Below are 12,129 nucleotides of genomic sequence, written 5' to 3' on the forward strand. Positions count from 1 at the left end.
CCGGGAAATGAAATAAAATGGTGAAGCCATTCTAAATTTGCTGGGGGATTAATTGAGTGATTAGTGGTTGATCTAATTGTAGAATAACACTTCTGATTTCCTTGAGTGGAAAATCAGCAGCAATGGAGATTGAGGTTGGTAGGTTTCTGTGGAACCATCCCCTGAAGTATGAGATGATGCTAAGAGGGACGAGCTGTTGGGAATTACTCATAAGTTAAAACTTAAGGTGAGCACTAGAATGAGGATTTCGATAATACAGCCGCTAATAGCAGAGCATTATATATGCAAGGGGACGTTTGAAGAGGATGTGTGGGAAATGTTGTTGAAAGTAAACCTACTCAGGCTGAGGTTCAGCTTCGGTTAGAAAAATTAAAGGGATGATGAGAAAGTGGCTGAGGGTCAGCAGACGAGTTTGCTTTAACCCATGAGGTTAAGCTTTCCCTGAATGAGAGCCTCAAAGAGAGTAGCCGGGTTAATCAGGGTGAACTGGAATTTGAATTTGGGACTAGTAATGAAAGCGTAGAAGAGGATGTTGGCTCGATTGCCTGTGTTCAGGTTGTGAAAGCACCTGTGAATTCACAGGGTAATGAACCTTGTGTTGAAACGCAGTTAAGGTCTGAGGTGTTTGACCCGGTTGAAAAGGAATGCAGTTATTTTGTGTCAGATGGACTTGGTTCAGTGAATAATGGGTTAGCCTTGGTACCAGTGGAATTTGAAGATTCTCAGTCACTTGAGTAGACAGTGATCTAAAAGTTTGTGATGAGATGAAAACTGGTGAGGTGAATTTTATTGAAGATATTGAGAAGGGTGCTGTCTCCGGACTTTTGAACAAAGTACCTGTGAAGTCTGGATTGGTTTCAAGATCTTTGACTTTGCTGACAGAACCAGCTCTCTCAGATGCGGGGACAGTACACGTTGATTTGATTAACTATATTTTGGAATTTAACGACAAACACCTTGGTGATGTTGTTCAAGTTTGTGAATTGGAGACAAAGGATTTGGGGACTTAAAACAAAGGGAAGTGCTGTTTTGACCTAAAGAGGACATCTGCAGATGTTCCTATGGAAACATATAGAACTAAAGATCTTGGAGATAGAATTAATGACTTGTTTGGAACAAAGGACTTCTTTGGAAGTTCTGCGAATGGCCTTAGTTTAGAAAACGTGAGTGAGGAGTTAGCACCTGTGCAGGATAAAGTTCAGGCCGTCCTTGAAAGCGCTGTTGGAGCTGATCACGTGATGGTTAATTGTGCTGTGGTGAAGTGGAAAAGAGAAAATGTGTGATCAAACGCTCGTTTGAAGATAACAGGATTTGGTTTTCAGGAAATTTGGTTATGTAACAAAGAATGTGAAAGGTAAAGACAATAACATGGTGGATTGATTGTCTGGATGTTAATTTTAAGAATGAGATAGAAACTAGTATTTTTTTACGCTTCTGTAGTCTGCTACATGTTAATCAGGTATGTATTGCTTTATATTCTGTAATCTACAGTTAGACAAAAACTTTGCTCCTTGATCAAACTTTTTTTCCCACCAGTAGGGAGGTGTGACGAGATCCTAAGCATTATTCAATATGAAATGTGCCTTTAAGAGAGAGAGAGAGAGAGAGAGAGAGAGAGAGAGAGAGAGAGAGAGAGAGAGAGAGTGGGTGTACACTGATTCAGAGAGAGAGAGCTCATGAGTCTCCATGGTTACGGAAGGGCGGGGCTATAAAATGGGCAGCTCGCGTTCAGCATGTTTGGGATATATACAAGGTCAGCTGGCTTTTCACACAGACACACGGAAGACAATGACAGAAATACAGAAGAAATAGACACTGGTTGAACTTACACTGCCCACTAAAGTGTGGGTTTTGCTCGCAGTGTGGAAAAGGAGTGACGGGTGGAATGGTATCGGTGTGTTTAACCCTGGACTGTGTTGATAGCTTTACCGGGTGAAAACGGTACCCTTTTGTGTGATCACAGTCGATAACCTTAACAGAACTTCGGAGGACAACAGAAAGTTCGTCGACATCGGCTTACTTGGAAAACAAATCACCTCTCGCTCTCTCTCCTCAATTCAACTTAATATCAAGAACTGAAATGACGTCATTCCTATACCATCGTAGGACTGTATCATTTACCACCTAAGCTTGAAGAAGTTTGGGTTATTATTTGTACACACTTATATATGCATAAAATCTGCTAACCTGTTTGATTTATCTGGTTTTATATTACTATATTACATATTACATAGAACATAGAACATTACAACACATTACAGGCCACTCGGCCCACAATGTTGTGCCGACTCTCAAACCCTGCCTCCCATGTAACACCCCCACCCACATTAAGTTCCTCTATATAACTGTCTAGTAGTCTCTTAAACTTCAGTAGTGTATCTGCCTCCACTACTGACTCAGGCAGTGCATTCCACGCACCAACCTCTCTCTGAGTAAACTACTTTCACCTAATATCACACTTGAACTTCCCTCCTCTTACCTTAAAGTCATGTCCTCTTATTCTGAGCAGCTGTGCACTGGGGAAGAGGCTCTGGCTGTCCACTCTATTTATTCCACTTAATATCTTGTACACCTCTATGATGTCTCCACTCATCATCCTTCTCTCCAAAGAGTGACGCCCTAGCTCCCTTAATCTCCCTTAATTACGTAGATACTAATAAATAGCGTTTTGTTTGTAACAATGATAGACTCCAGGTGTGTTCCATTTCTGCTGGTTTTTTTGACCCATTACGGGGCACGTAACAAAACCTTTCCAACCCCTACATCACACCGCATTTCTGTAAACCCCTTCGACCCCTACAGCACTCGGCATCTCTGCAAAACCTCCATCATCCACCCCTGTACATATAGACGACAGCAGACCCGAGAAAGATACCGTCGTGTCAGATCGAATGGCTCATAAAACACTGTTGGCCAGAAGTAAATACAGTCTGATCAAGGACAGGGGAAGCAGACAAACCAGTTCTCTCTGTTTCCCCCAACCCACCCATTTTGTGGACTATGAACTGATTCTTGCATTGGAATAATTTAATCAGCAGAATTGAATGTGGACACAGGGAGCTTCAGGTAATAATCTGCTAAACCTGAGACCATTCTCAAACAAGTCGCCATTTGTTATGTAAAGGGCGTGGACTCTGAACTGATTCTTGACCCAGGGACAATGTAATCAGAACAATAAACCTGAGACCATGCTCAGAGGAGGAGCTACTTGTTGTGTAAAATGCCAGACATATCAAAGAAGCAATCTGTAGTCTCGTTAGACTCTGTCAGGGTTGCCTCATATAACTGGTTTGGAGCAGTCGGGGTGTAAAGATACGAATACACAAGGCTGGGGTGGGCAGAGCCACGTACAATATGTTGGTTGTAGCTCTGTACAATGACCAGTAACTAGGTGACCCAGTAGGTCAGGTGACCTTGAACCAATGGTTTGGAGATCCAGTGGTTCAATTGATGAGGAACAATATAAGATTCCGGAACTTCCAATATGCAGGGGTGATAACTCTCCAGCGACCAGAGACCAACCATTGCCGAAAGGTAGGACCACACGGACACGTGGAGATCGGGAACATGAGGATCGGAAGATGATGAGAAGCATTGATCGTGTGGATATTCAGAGGCTTTTCACCAGGGCTGAAATGATTGCCAAAAGAGTACACAGGTTGAAGGTGCTGGGGTGTCGGTACAGAGAAGATGTGAGGGGTAAGTTTTTTCACTCAGCGAGTGGTGAGTGCGTGGAATAAGCTGCCGGCAACAGTGGTGGAGACGGATACGATTGGGTCTATTTAAGAGAATTTTGGATCGGTACATGGAGCTTAGAAAAATAGATGGCTATATGTAAGCCTAGTCATTTCTAAGTTTGAAACATGTTCGGCACAACTTTGTGGGCCGAAGGTCCTGTGATGTGCTGTAGATTTTCTATGTTTTCTATGTTTCTATGGAATGTCTTGCCAGCGTAGATTCTTTTCCCGGGTAATACCTTTTCTCATCGTTGACTGTTCATGGAGTGTCAGGGTTTCCAGTAGGGTGCACACAGGAAGATAGTGTGTAAATTTACGTGCTTTTAGTAGAAATAATAAAAGATACTTGTTGTTAAATACAGATTCTCTGTATCTCATTGATCATTGTTGCAAGGGGAGATTCTTGTCACAGTGGCGTCCATCATTGACATTGCCCACTAACAGGACGTGCCCTCTGCACAGTGTTACCGTCGGGAAGGAGATACAGAAGCCTGAAAGCTCAGGCTCAGCGATTCAGGAACAGTGTTTCCCCGCTGCCACTTGTATCTCAGTTGTGTTTTCTCTATATTTATTTATCCTGTATTTCATTGTACTGCTACAGTAAAGCTAACAATTTCGCGTCGTATGTCTGTGATATTAAATCTGGTTCTGATTCTTTAAATGTACCTTTAAAACATTTGATTCTGATTCAGATGCGGGGTTGGGGAGGGGTGTTGTGTTAGATCGAACATAAATTAGTTGAAAGCCTATCCAACCTCGTGTACTGTACAGTAATTTTCAATGTTCTATGCTCGATCGAGCGTACCGAATCTTGCTATAGTAAAGTAAGTCGATTAATTATTGAAAGCTATGACGCCTTGCTTTTCGAGACTACTCTCAATGTGTCGGATAAAAAAGTGCAGGAGAATTTTAAAAAGTATTATGTAATGATGAATTGTCCTCGGTGTTCAGACTACGCTGGTCATGGGATATGAAGGGAAGTAAATGGACAAACAGGAACATTAGCGATAGTCTGTATGGGCCAGTGCGTAGTAGGTCATGTCTAACCAATCTCACAGAGCTTTCCGAGGTAGTCACCAGGAATGGTGTGGAAGGCAAGGCAGTGGATGCCGTCTAACAGGGACTTCAGCCAGGAATTTCTCAAGGTTCCGTATGGGAGGATGCTCGAGAAGGTTCAGTCGCTTGGCTTTCACGATGAGGTAGTAAATTAGATTCGCCATTGGGTACGTTGGGGAAGCTAGAGTGTGGTAATGGATGGTTGTCTCTCTGACTGGGGACCTGTGAAGAGAGGAGTGCCGCAGGGATCGTTGCTGCGTATGTTGTTATTTGTAATCTATCGCAACGATCTCGATAAAAATGTCATTAACTAGATCAGCAAATTTGCCGACGACACCAACACTCTGGGTGTAGTCCACAGCGAGGAAGACTACCGGAGCATCAGGCGGGATCTGGACCAGCTGGAGAGATGGGCTGAACAATGGCCGATAGGATTTAGCCCAGACAAATGTTGGATGCTGCACCTTGAGAGGACCTGCCAGTTTTGGTCTCACACAATGAGAAATAGGGCACTGAGAAGTACGATAGAACAAACGAATCTGGGAATGCAGGTCCATATTCAATGACAGCTGCCGCGCAGTTAGACAGGGTCGTAAAAAATAAGCTTTTCTCACATTTAACTTCATAGGCCAAAGTACTGAGTACAGGAGTGAGGATGTTATGTTGATGCTGTTTACAACTTTAATGAGGCCCAATTTGAACTATTGTGTGCGGTTGGGCTCAACTACCTGCAGGAATGATGTAAATAAGATTGAAAGAATACAAAAAAATATAACAGTTATTGCCGGGACTGGTTATATTGAATTGAAAGGAAAGATTGCATATGTTAGCACTTTATTCCCGATCGAGTAGAAGACTGAGCGGAGATTTGATAGAGGTATACAACATTATGAGGTGTACAGAGAGTGTAAATGCAATGAGGCTTTCTCCACTGATGTCGGGTGAGAATGCATCTGGAGATCATGGGTGAAGGGTGAAATGTGAAATATTTATGGGAAACATGAGGGGAAACTTCTTCACCCAGAGGGGTCGTCAGAGTGTAGACAGTACTGCCAACGCAAATGGTGATTGCGATTCCGATGTCAACATTTAAGAGGTGATTGGATAAATATATGGGTGAGAGGGAGATGGATGGACATGTCCGGGTACAGTTCGATGGGAGTAGGCAGTGTAAAGAATTCCGCACTGGCCTGACGGGCTGAAGACCCTGTTTCTGTGCTGTGGTTTCCTGTGGCTGTCTGACTGTATGTCTGGGTTACAACGTTTGCGTCTCACAGCATTGATCAATCTAGAAAGTCGTTGATACTGTTCGATCCCTCTGTCCTTGCACATACTGAAGCATGGAGACTGTGCAAAATGGATGGTTACAGCATGAGAAGATGGAAACGCCGATGTGAGATGATGATGGGAGTATCACACTACAGGTAAGGCGGTAAACACAGTAGTTCCGGTGGGTGTGACAGTGGACCCAGTACGTCAACAAATCTGTTGCTTCATCGGTTGTAATGGGGATCATTCGCCCCCATGCTATACAACAATGGGTTCATTTAATCCGAATCCTATCCTTGGTCAGAAACCGGAGGTCAGAAATACTGGAAGTCGTTGGATGTTTGGAGTTGTGGGGACGTCATGTTTTAATTGTGTTGAATATTAACTCGTGGACAATACGGTACCTTCTGTGTCTCTTTCTCTTAGAGTCGAAAGGGTTTATTAAGTGTTGTATGATTCCAATTACAGGTGTTTGTTAACCATTGATCAAATAAGAGCATGTCATTTCCTGCGATATTTTGAAAATATTAATGCATTGCAGTTTTTAAATATAGTACGATGTTTGGACATAACTGAGTTCAAATGCAAGAGAAAGAGAAAGATTACGGAATGAATGGCTTTATGTGAGTTGTGTGTTTCTTTTGTTTGTGATGGAGGGGGTGACTAAATTAATCATTCATTCTCTATGCACGTGACAAAAATTTGTGTCAACTTGCGAGAAGTGATTTCCAGGAACTGATGCGAAATTCGAAGGATGCATATCTTTCCGAAATTCTGTGAAGTGCTGATGTACGCTAGCTTCAGCTCTCCACATCTCACTCTCCCAGCTCTTCTACAGAGTACGTGCTGAAGCATTTTGCTTTGGAAATTGTTTATTCTGTATCCTCCAATTGCCTGCGATGGTGTTGAAGGAAGACAAGTGTGAGACCGGTATTTGCTTTGTTCGCTGTGTTTTTAGTTTGTGTCGTTTTCTATATTTCATTTATTATTAATTTCAGAGGGAGACACGGATTTCACACCGGCCATGTGGACTTAGGGTTGAATGGATCGAGGTTTGATCGTATCTACACCCGATACCAGAAAACCACGATTCAGAGGTATTGGGATAAATTGTCATTCTGGAAAGCTGGTTATTTTAATGAGCACCAGAAGCTGCTCTGAACACTGTTAAATGCTGGTTCTAAGTTGTAGGTCTCCACTGGAAAAAATTGTTTTGAGGTCATTGTAGCATTTGCCCTGTAATATGCAAATGGCAGGTCAGTTTAGATAATGTGGCGTTGTAGTCAATAGCTCGGCGATTTGCTTACGTCATCAGCCCTAATTCCATAAATCATCCAGTTGCTGCTGTGTGGTCAGATTAAATCGATTATTTCCCTTAGCTCTATTTCTCGGAGCACTATAACTGTAGAATCCAATTGTTGAAAAATGTTTTAAAATTTTACAACTTTTGGAGTCTACAGTTACACTCCTAGCGGGACGCGGCTGCCCGCTGTCTTCCAGCCAGTATTCACTCCATCTACTACATCATCTGCCTTCTGTTAGGAAGCCAATTCTGAATCAATGCAGGGTTACCTAGATCCCATGGCCCCGACTCTCGGAATTAATACACCTACATCGACTATTCAGATTCCGCTGTTTGTTTTATTTTCACTTTTACAAATAATTCAATCTGGCTCATATAGGACAACATACCTCTCAAAGTGTCACGTTGCCTCTCTGTAGCCAGACTACGTTTCTCCAAATACTCATAAATTCCCTCTTCAATTATACTCTACAATAGTTTACCCACTACTGATGAAAGACTCACAGCTCTGTACTTCCAACGACTATCCCTATTATCTTGCTTCAACAAATGAATAACATTTGCCAACCTCTAATCTTCTAGTTCTACTTCCTTGGCCAGGGAAAACACAAATATCCTGTCCAGAATCTCAGCAATGTATTCGTTTCCCTTCCTAATTCAGCTGGATTATATCCCTTCCGGCGCCGTGGAATCATCTATCATAATGTTTTCCAAGTTTCCAGTGCTTCCTCTTTCTCAGCGTCGGCATGTTCGAGCATATCCGCCTTTTTAAGCTGTGTTCACATTGATCAATGTATTCAGTGAGGAGATTCACTGCCTCCTTGGACTCCAGACACAAGTTTTCCTCTTTTTCCTCTGATCTGACCACACACTCTCCCCAGTCTCCTCCTGTTTTTCGCATTGCAACTCGTCACGGACTTCTCAAGTCCCCTTCTAACTCTTCTAAATCCATTATTAAATTATCACTTGTCTGCATTGTGACCTTCCATAACCCTATCTGATCCTTTCTCACTAAACCTTAAGTACCTTTCTTTCTTCCTCTTGACGAGTTGTTGCAAATTTATTGTCACCCAGGGTTACCTTACGCAATTATCATTGCCCTGCGACAATGTCACAAGCCCTTACTGAACCCCATGACAGTGCTCCCTAAACAATCCCCACATATTCTGCACAGTTCTGGTCACCGAATTATAGGAAAGATATCAGCAAATTAGAGGGAGTACAGAGAAAATTTACTAGAATTTTAGCTGGGTTTCAGCACCTTAGTTACAGGGAAAGATTGAACAAGTTAGGTCTTTATTCTTTGGAGCGTAGACGTTTGAGGGGGGACTTTATAGGGGTATTTAAAATAATGAGGGGATAGATCGAGTTGACGTGGATAGGCTTTTTCCATTGACAGTAGGGGAGATTCAGACAAGAGGACATGAGTTGAGAGTTGGGGGCAAAAGTTTAAGGGTAACACTAGGGGAAATTTCTTTACTCAGGGAGAGGTAGCTGTGTGAAATGAGCTTCCAGTAGAAGTGGTAGAGGCAAGTTCAGTATTTTCATTTAAAGTAAAATTGGATAGGTATATGGACAGGAAAGGAATGGAGGTTTATAGGCTGAGTGCAGGTAGCTGAGACTAGGTGAGTGTAAGCGTCGGCTCGGACTAGAAGGGCCGAGATGGCCTGTTTCCGTGCTGTAATTGTTATATGGTTATAAAGTTATATCTATCGCGTATTTCCTTGAGTGCATCATTTCCCAAGTTCCTGTCAGGTAGCACCACGCATCGCAGACCCCCAATTAAATACATTCCATGCTCCCTGGTCCGATACTTGTGCAAGGTAAATGTGGGGGAGTTCTGCCCTATCGTTCTGAAATGTTGAACCGCGGAGAGATCTGTCACCTGACCCGTTCCTTTTTCCAATATAAGATCGGGTATGAGCTGTTCGCTAGCCCGCCTTTCTTCTGATAGTGACACGAATCCTTCCTAGACACAACTGAGAAGTTATGCCAGACCTAAACATTTTACCCTGGGAAGGTGCCGAAGAATATTATGGAAGTTTAAGTTACCAATGTGAATAACATGGAAATTACCAAGTCCCGCTTCACGATCGGTTCCTCACTGTTCCCGTTTTTTTTTTTCCTGAGAGGTGGCTGTATAGAATACTACAACACATTTCTGTGTTAGTCTCACAGTCTATTAACAAACGAACGCTCCACGTTGTCCTCCCTTTCTGCAGTTGAGATACGATCCTTTACACTTCCTTTACACTCTGTTACCCGACCGTGTCTATTTTAAAACATCTAAATCCCGGAAAGTCCTGAAGGCATCCCTGCCCCTTGACAGTCGAGTGTCTGTGATAGTTCGGAACATACTTCAGACAATGTAACAATCACGCCAGCAGCATTGAACGTTTGTATTGCTACCTACCTGAACTGTATGACGTCAGCAATCTTCCGCCAATTCTGCAATTTCCGGATGACCAGGAATATGATTGTTTGAATTGATGACATATTTGTCAAACCTGTTCATTGTAAAACGGCTTTATTTGAAAACTCCGCTGAATTGCCATAAGACACGGGCGTTATCTACACAGATGGCCATTTAATGTAAACACATACTTCATTCCATTCCTCAGCTCTTCTCTGAATTTCCTCTGTGTCAGTGTATAGATACAAGTATTGGTGCACATGCTGAGCATTTGCAAAATGTACCCAAATTGTTGAAGGATGTATACCGGGTAACTCAAATATCTGTTCTCGTAAAAATAATTTTGCACTTGCCATTTCAGGGAATGGGCTACAGAGGGCATCCAAAATAATATGAAATTAGCAGATATAGAAAACAACAAAATCATCGATTTTCTGCGTTTTTCCACCTCGGCATCTTTCTGATTGTCGCTGCTGTGCCGAAGCCTTCTGCGGACTCTATTTGCCACAACGATATACCTCACGGTTAACCCGTTAAACACCAGGGTTAAGGCGATTGGTAGCAATGGTGTTAAAATATTGATCAGTAATTGGTATCCTCTCCACACGGGTGAAGTAGCGTATTCATATGTGCCGGTGCACCGCCACGGCATGTTGTCAATGATGACGTAAGGTTCAATGGCAAAGTATAATGGGACCCCTGTCCCGCAGCTCACTATAACCACGGTCACGATAACCACCGTTGCTGTCTCTCGGTGCAGTATCGCTCCCGCAGCTTTCGGCAACATATTGCGATGAAGCGATCGAAGGTAAAACTGACCGTAAACCAAACAGAACAATCCGCCGTTACTTGAACAAGTATAAGTGTCAGAGCGCACGCAGGAGTCATGAGCAGGAATCTGGAATAAATGTAGATATTGTTGGTCTGTTCCACTAAAGCGACAACGATAACCACCATCAGATCCGCTGTTGCCATTCCAACCAGGTAACGGGTGATGCATTTGGAGAGTCCGCAATTTCCCCGAGAAAGGATCACAATCGCCGTTAAATTAACTGCAATAAATTGGGAAACAATGGAAAAATAATTTGAATAAATGCAGATATTCCACTAAAGCAACAACGACAACCACCATTAGATCCGTTGAGGTCACAATCGCCGGTAAATTAACCTAAGTTATATAAATATTTTTATATCTTCTAAAAGATATAGAATATCTTTTTATTCTATAAAGCAGAATAAATATATGGTCAATAGCAACTCTCTGAATGCCCCCATGGATATGGTCTGTTTGGAAGTGGAAACCGGGAATCCAGTCTGTGCGGTCTCGGTCGCTGCACTCCGGCTGGAGGACAATGACGGATGTGAGTGTCAGTGGATTGGCGACATTCCCTCAGTTTAGAGCGAGGCATCCGAGTTCCACGACTCACTTACCGGTGAGCAGTCGATCGCTCCTGTAAACAACACCATTTCCATTATTAGAAGTGAAAGAACTGAAGAGTTTGCAACGGTGACAGAGTGGAATCAAAAGATACAAAACACAATTTCTCATTTACTGACTTATGTAAGAACAGACCGACGTGTCGAAAATAGACTGGACCGTCATTTAAATAAGCTGCCACGGTGTTATAAGGTCGAAGTGTCTGCACTGACAGAGACTCGGACCTGGAAAAGCGAGACCAGCATCACTTCAGAAAGCCTAGCGAGGTGAAATTATGAAACAATGTCAATATCGGCAGGAACATAATTGACAAAAAGATCACTTCGATCAAAGTACGAAAATAAATATAAAACAATGAGATGCTTGAAACCTCCATTCCGGAAACACGTTTCAGCCGATGGTAGCATCTGTACTTATTAACAGTGCGGTTACCGCAGCAGAGTAACGACGGCACCATACATAAAGTGACCAGCTCCGCCATCTTACCGGGGACACCAACCGCTACAAGTGTGGGATAGTAAATGGCCGCGATGTAGTAAATCGCCGCATATCCCATATTCCGTCAGAAGCAGCGTTCAGTTGTACGGAGCGTTTCAGCGGCTCAGATGGACTGGCGATCGGTTTAGCAGACTTTTATTGAGCAGAGGCCAATTCTACTGAGGTAATTAGGGTGGCTATCACGTCAGGAACATTAGTGAAAACCAACTGCCCAAACAATTACACTAAACTATTGTTATGACTTATGTTATGAATCCCCGTGTTATGAATTTGACTCCTCGAGGGATATTGCAATCAATTTACTTTAAAACAAAATATGATGTGCTTTTTTCAATGTTATTTTCCATGATACCTGGCTTCAGCTATTTAAATAGGATATTTATATATATCTGTGTTGCTTTGAACGTAGACTTTC

This window comes from Hemitrygon akajei, unplaced genomic scaffold (genome assembly GCF_048418815.1).
Source record: "Hemitrygon akajei unplaced genomic scaffold, sHemAka1.3 Scf000041, whole genome shotgun sequence".
Lineage (NCBI taxonomy): Eukaryota > Metazoa > Chordata > Chondrichthyes > Myliobatiformes > Dasyatidae > Hemitrygon > Hemitrygon akajei.